Source organism: Hypanus sabinus, chromosome 32 (assembly GCF_030144855.1).
Source record: "Hypanus sabinus isolate sHypSab1 chromosome 32, sHypSab1.hap1, whole genome shotgun sequence".
NCBI classification, from domain to species: Eukaryota; Metazoa; Chordata; class Chondrichthyes; order Myliobatiformes; family Dasyatidae; genus Hypanus; species Hypanus sabinus.
In genome coordinates, this window is record NC_082737.1 from 4,154,889 (window position 1) to 4,160,932 (window position 6,044).

The following is a 6,044-nucleotide window of genomic DNA, read 5'->3' on the forward strand; positions in this document are numbered from 1 at the left end:
ACATGTGCGACCAAATAAAATTAATACAGAACTGTAACATAATAGCCTATTTAATGCCTAAAATAAACACAGGCAAGTTTCTCCGCTTCACTCACCACTCCATCTAATTACGTTGCTGCTTTCAAGGTGGGTTGATTTGGAACACAGTCCCCTCACTGCATGTCATTACTGTTGAGGATACAGCTATGAATAATACAACTTCCCTTACATTTGAGATCACAAATTCCGAAACTCCTTACATTATTGGATGCATTCCATCTGTCAGTTCTTCAACCACATCAGTAATCGATCTACAAGCCGCTATTGGTGATGGGTTTGAGGAATCTGTTCGGACGTTCACAAACAAGTCAATTATAGTGAGGAATCCAGTCTGGCATTGACAAACAAGTAGATTACACTGAGGTATCTATACTGGCATTGGCAGACGTGTCAATTATAGTCAGGAATCTGTTCTGGCATTGACACACAAGTCAATTATAAAGAGGAATCCAGTCTGGCAGTGAAAATAAAGTCAAATATACTGAGGAATCCGGCCTGGTATTGACAAACATGTCAGGTATGGTGCGGTAGATATTGTGAAAGGACTTTTTCTGAGACTGTGTAGCATGATCATTTATCTCAACCAATAATAGAGATAAATTTCCCAACCTCCACAGCTCATCCCACCTTTGATAATGTCAGCACTGTTGCAAGCACTAACATTAAACGCAATGTAATGACAGTGCGACACATCGTTGACACAGCAAGGCTGCAATATTTTATTGTTTGGAATTCAATACACCTACCGTTATTTACCAATCAGCTGTTTGGATGATTTTTTGAAAAAGCGAGCAAGGTTACAACAAACATGAGAAAATCTATAGATGCTGGAAATACAGGCAATACACATGAAATGCTGGAGCAACACAGCAAGCCATCCAGCGTCTCGTGTGTAACTTGCAGAGCCGACCATTGAATGTGAAAAGGTACTTCACTCCATTCTTCAGCTCCTCCATGAATTTATTTTGTGTCAGTCCGTAGATACACGTGTTGGTGCAGATACTGAGTTGTCGCAATAGAAATACAAACTGCTGTCGGACATATCTGGGAGTATTTAAGTACTTGCTTGTGTAAAAATAATTCACTGTTTGAAATGTCATCGAGTACACCAGGTAAGGCATCCACAGAATTATGAAATTGGCCGATAGCAACATTTTGTTCTTTGCAACCTTACCGCTGTCATCCCCTCTGGACCGACTTTCAATCACATTCAAATGTCCCACTCGGCTACAGATAAAGTGCATGGAACTAGAAACATAGACGGCAGAGCATACAAAAGGCACTTCGACACCCGAGAGTTTGTCGATCTATTTAAACCGATGCAATGGTCAACATAACACTCCCTCCTATGCAACCTTCCACTCCATCTCTGACGTCCTTATGTTTAGCTGAGACAATCCGACAATACTTTGTAAAGGATGAACGTAAAATCTTAACAATGTTGGTGAAAGAAAGTACAAACTGTTAGGAAAATAACAGCATATATATCAGGACAGTAATTCCGCAATAAAACAACTAAAATACTTTTTAAAAAAGTTTAGAACACTTATTACAGAAGAGCCTCGGACGATAATAGAAGTCAGTTCCTGCATCTTACCAGGAATACCAAATATTGCAAGCAAACGGCTGCTACGTAGAAAATTGTTGGATATCCCATGTTCTGTGAGAAGACGCAATGGAAACAAATCGCCCAATAGAGTGTTCTGCACTTATGTCATGAAGCGTGGTTTAAGAAGCTTTTATAAGCAGAGGAATCATGCACTGACCAAATTCGTGACTTCTCCTACATTACGTCACAACGAAAGTATCGCAAAATGCTATTTTTGCACAAAGTGTCTTTGCGGTACAGTCTTCACTTCCCGGGAACTAAGATGCATTCTGATATTTGTTACAATCGCATTTAAGGAATAACTACAGGATAATATTGCTAAAAAGCGGGGGTTGAGGTTTGGTGAGTGGGTGGTGTAAAGCTCATTCAGTACATTTGGTCGATTGCACCTCAAATATCTTCTATATATTTTGAGTAAAACATATTGAAAAATTCCTTGAAGTTCTTGACAATTTCTGTAGGAGTAAGCTGCTCCTGCAGGATTTTTTTGCCCATTGTTTTTCCTGCTCTGTATTTTATTCTGTTTTCCAGATTGAATGAATTCAGGGCAGGAATAGCCATCCCCCCACACTTGTTCCATTATTACAAAAGAACTTCACTGAGGTAGGCAGCTTCAGAGAAACAGGAAACCAGCGTCTCATGTGTTAGATTAGAATGTATAATTGTCTCTTTCCGTTCTAATTATCATGTCGTTTCACTTTGTAATGTTTGATTGCTTTTTAAGTAATTATCCTATGCCCGTAACGCAATAACTTTTCGGGCCATTGAAATCAGAATCCGAATAGCGTTTAAAACCACAGCCGCATGTCGTGTGATTGTTTTTACTCGGTAGCAGTACATTGCAATATAAATTAATGGAAACTTTAAATTACAGCAGTGCAACGAGAGTGTAGAAATGTCTTCTGGGAGTGTTCTTGGGTTCAAATTCCTTTCAGAAATATTATGATAGTGGCGAAGGGGCTGTACCTGAATCGTAGAGTATGTGTTTTCAGATTCCTGTACCTTCTCCTAGCTGATAGCAATGGGCTTCCGGTATGAGCTGTGTGAATGATGGAGCCCTAAATGATGGTCGGCGAATTATTGATGAATCGCTGCTTCAAGATGCGCTGGATATTGAGGAGGCTAGCACATATGATTCAGCCTACCACGTTTACACCTTTATGTAGTCATACAATTAAATTGCATAAAGATGTGGACTCTTTTTTTCATCGACGTTACTATAATTTGCGTTATCCTGCAGTTCAAATGAGCTGAAAATAACTTTTGTTGGTTAATTTCATTTATTTGAGAACCCTCCGTTCATTGCCCAACAATAATCAGATATCCTTAATGGTTTCCATCTGCCCTGATACCTTTTCTTCAATGTCCTATCCAACCTGTTTACCATGGTTTTCCCTGGCAGTGCCAAGATTTCCAGGGAAGGAATCAAAATAGGAAAAAATTGGAACTAAAGAGTTCGAGATATGTTCCACTTAACGTTTTCGAATACTGAGTACATGCTGAAAACTAACAGCTCATAGTTTGGTTCTATGCCGTTGCCAGAGTCACTTTAAATAGCATCCTTGAAATACGTCCATTTGATTTTCACTGGTCCCAGTTTTCAGCATCGGCATATTTTATAATTAGGATTGCCTCACTTTCCTGCAAATACCAGTAAGTACATTACTGGCAATAAAACGATATCTGTGTTGGTGGTTTTCTTGCGCTAAAAACACTTCAGGAGCCTTTATTTGAAGGGACTGTTTATCGATTATATGCAAACAATGGAGGCTAAGCTTAGTTTGGTAACGTGCTCTGCACGATGACCGCGGGCGCAAAGGTTTATCGTAGGGAAATTTACCAGTTCCCCCAGAAGCGTGACGGCAAACCCGCCTAGCACGTTACTCTTCGATTACCTAACAAGGACTATCTGCTTCTTTCCTTTAAGTTGTTTGGCGATTATGAACCTGTCCATAAAAGTCACGGCGCTTTCAAATACTACTTGCAGCCTCGTGGGTTTTACAGTGGAGCGGTCGTTCTCCTGTTCCTGTCAACACGCTATTAATGATGTTTGCTCATCTTCATTTCCCATTGTCATTCTTGAATTTCACCCTCATGTACGCCGTTTGCGTTGACGCTTTTAGGTCATGCTGAACAACCGTTATATGTATTATATTAGAACATATTCTATAAAAATCTACAGCACTAAAGGTCCTTCGCGCCACAATGTTGTGCCGACCATCTAACCTACTCAAGAAACTGCCGAGAATTTCCCTACTGCACAGCCCTCTAGATCTATAGGCACCATATACCTATCAAAGTGTTTCTTAAAAGATCCTATTGTATTCGCCTCTACAACCTGACATCCCATCTGTATCATTTCAGCCCTGGGAAAAAGCCTCTGGCTATCCACACGATCGATGCTTCCCATCATCTCATATGCCTCTATAGGCCACGTCTCATTTTGCGTTGCTCCAAGGAGAAACGTTCAAATTCACTATCACTATCAAACTCACTATTCTCGCAAGACGGGCGCTACAATTCAACCAACACCCTTGTAAATCTCCTCTGCACTCTCTCCATAGTATCCAAATCATTCCTGTAGTGAGGTGACCAGAACTGAACAGTAACGGAATGAAATTGAAAATGAGAAAATAGTGTAAACAGATGGTGCGAAAGAAGAAAGGGAATAAAGTAAGTGAAGAGAATGGAAGAATGGAATCAGCGAAGGAATGGTGGAAAGTGAAAAGGATGGAAGGAAAAAAAGAAACAAGCATGGAAAGAATGATCGAAAGAGAGGAAAGTTGTAAAAGAACATGAGACAGAAAATTTGCGAAGACCGAAGGCAAGGCAGGAAAGGAAGGATGTAAAACCATAAGACCATACGCTATAGCACCAGAATTAGGCTCTATAACCCGTCGGTACTTATCCGCCATTTGTGCCTCAGACATTATTTTGTTGCATTTTCTCCCCATTTCGAGAATAGTCAAGCCTTTCGTTTCATCTACTGAACTGCATGACCATACACTTCCCGACACTGTATAGCATCTGTCATTTATTTTCCAATCTCTTCATCTGTCGGTCCTTTTACATCCTCAAAGCTAACTGTTCCTCTACCTTTAAATTCTGTAGAAATAATAATACAGAGATAAGCTAATGAAACTTCGTTAATTTCAATCAATATCGCCCCAGACCCCGCCGTTTCAAAGAAAACATATTTAGAATGGCAAAATCCCCCGCACAGCATGAATCCTCCAACTCTGCTAAACTGCTTTAGGACCAATTCCAAATCCTGCAATCCTTCCTGGAATGGTGTCACAAGGACAAAAACCGCCATGGGAACTGGGCACCCTCGCAGGCGTACTGCAGAACGAGATTGGTAATCACTTCCCAACCAATTATTATGCCATGTGGTGTGATTTTCGTCCCTTGATCAAAAGCTCGAGAATGTCTTATTTAACCACCTTTTTGTTCTAGTTCCTATTGTTTTTAATTGTAATTATGCACCATTTTATTTAATGTCGTTGACTTGTCCGTCCTCTTCAGTTTCCTCACGCGCAATATGAATATCAGTGTCAAACCCAGCGTCCAGAATACAGTGCTATGTTCGCAAAGTGACCGAAAAAAATATCTCGCTGAAGGGTCTCTGCCTGAAGTGTGCACTCTACTCTTTTCCACAGAGGCAACCTGGCCTACTGTGTTCCTCCAGCGTTTTCTGCATACAAAAAAAAAAATACTTTTTTCACTAAACAATCCGGCAAGCCAACTCTTGAACTCAAAGCCTCAAATAATATTGATCATCCATATGCACTCCTTAGGATCGGATCCACCAGCCTGGTTAATCTTGAACAGCATTGGACCCGGACAGCAGAGATCCATCGACTCATCAACGCGGTTCAGTAGTTTACTATTGACTGTGGACTATTTCGTCCTTGAGGATCAGATCAGAGGATCTCATTTCAGCCAATGTTGTCAATGAAATGCATTGTTTATAAATGCCTATTAATTTATATTATTTATGTTCCATTACCAAGCTCATGCCCTTGTTTTCCCAAATGCTCAAAAGCCCTGTCACTAATACTGAGCAGATTCGGCGGTCTATTCCCCCCAGAAATACCTGCATGTCTTATCTAGAATAAGAGATCAAAGCAAGCGACACGCGATCCTCCGGCCAACCGCTGCAACGAGAGGAAATACGAAGATACTGGACTAGTCTGGAGCAAAAATCTCTTTTCACGCCTCTCTCAATACCCCACATGATGCCCTGTTTGATCACTGTGATCAAACTGTGCGGCCTCCTACACGGGGAAGCCGCAACCCGGAGTGCTTGCATTGGATGCGACCTAACTTTATCCTTCTACAGTCCAAGTTTCTTCTTGGTTCCCTGGTTGTTCGTATACCTGCATCGTGATAGCTT